Genomic DNA, 1,460 nt, shown 5'->3' with positions numbered 1-1,460 from the left:
TAGGACGCTTTGATACCAAGTTGTAATGCCCTGTGTAGCCAAGACCGTTACACTATATGTTTATAAAGGTGCAAGATTTGCTAATCAAGTCATTTAGTTGAAAATGTGTCACTAAAACCATTATTGAACTAGGGTTAAAAGATTTTGGTCATAAAAGATATAATTCATTTAAATAAACACTTCATACATGGGATCCCAAAAGAAATAGAGTTTAAAGGACAGTTTGCAAAAATTTCAGGGTTATATACAACTACAAGCCACTCTAAGAGCAAAATAGACATTTAAGGTTCTTCTGTCCCTACCCATCCCTCGACCGTGGAGGCCGAGTAGCTGACTATGTACATTCCACCTCTAGAGCTCTCCAAATAAGGGTTGATCTAGCTTACCCTTGCCTTTACCTGCACCATGTAGCACCCGTGAGCCAAGGCGCAGCAAGAAAACCATAACATCATATCATGATCAATATCAATAATCAAATAATTCATTAAGCATAACTATATATTCAGCAATCCATAACATTCACATAATCAGTGAAAATAATCAATAAATCCACAATCTAACATCTAGATATTCAGCATATCGTATTCATCAAATTAACATCAATAACCTTGTCATAAAATAACTAAGATCAATGTCCTTAGGTCGCACCCTCTATTTATCCCACTGACTCCGGTCCGCTTAAACCGAGCTTAGTGAATATTAAGCTATCATCAGCTACCAGTGGCCGAGCCGCGTCCTGTGCGCTAATATTAATTCTGGCACTGATAGTGGTTTCTCTTTTCGATGGCCACTGATAGTTATTCATAGCCAATTCTTCCAACAAATCATAAGCCTCATTAGTGCTCTTCCTCATGAATGCTCCTCCTGATGCTGCATCAATGATTGTGTGAGTAGTAATGCACAAACCATTATAAACAAAATATGGACTAACATCCATTTCTCAATTCCATGGTGGGGTAATTTTCTTAACAACTCCTTAAACCTCTCCCACTCATCATACAACGACTCACCATCTCTTTGTTGAAAATTGTTGATTTCACCTCTATACCTTGCAAATAATGATGGTGGGAAAAATTTGGCCAAAAATTTATGAGTAAGCTCCTCCCATGTTGTAATAGAGTTGGCTTCCAAAGAAATAAGCCAACTCTTTGCTTGGTCCCTTAATGAAAATGGAAGCAACCTTAACCTCACTGCATCATTTGTTACTCTGTTCATTTTAAATGTGGCGCATAGCTCTAAGAAATTCGCCAAATGTAAGTTTGGATCTTCCGTTGGTAATCCCCCAAATTGAACTAATGCTTGTACCATTTGCAGAATGACAGGCTTGATCTCAAAGTTATTGGCATCAACTGCTGGAGGTCTAATACATGACTGTGCCCCTGTGACATTAGGTAGCACATAATCTCTCAAACTTCTTTGTGCTAGTTGCTGAATTGGCGCTACTTGTTCATCAACTCCTG

The 1,460-nt window shown here is 38.3% G+C and overlaps 1 non-coding gene across 1 annotated transcript; it reads left to right on the top strand.

The window, feature by feature from the left end:
• The first annotated feature begins 943 nt into the window (after positions 1–943).
• On the top strand, positions 944–1,050 carry LOC133807930 (small nucleolar RNA R71). The gene has a single exon (XR_009879812.1). It is a non-coding gene; the product is annotated as a small nucleolar RNA R71 (small nucleolar RNA).
• Positions 1,051–1,460: the final 410 nt, after the last annotated feature.

The sequence above is a fragment of the Humulus lupulus genome, chromosome X (assembly GCF_963169125.1).
Source record: "Humulus lupulus chromosome X, drHumLupu1.1, whole genome shotgun sequence".
NCBI classification, from domain to species: Eukaryota; Viridiplantae; Streptophyta; class Magnoliopsida; order Rosales; family Cannabaceae; genus Humulus; species Humulus lupulus.
This window is presented reverse-complemented; position numbering and strand designations above follow the sequence as displayed.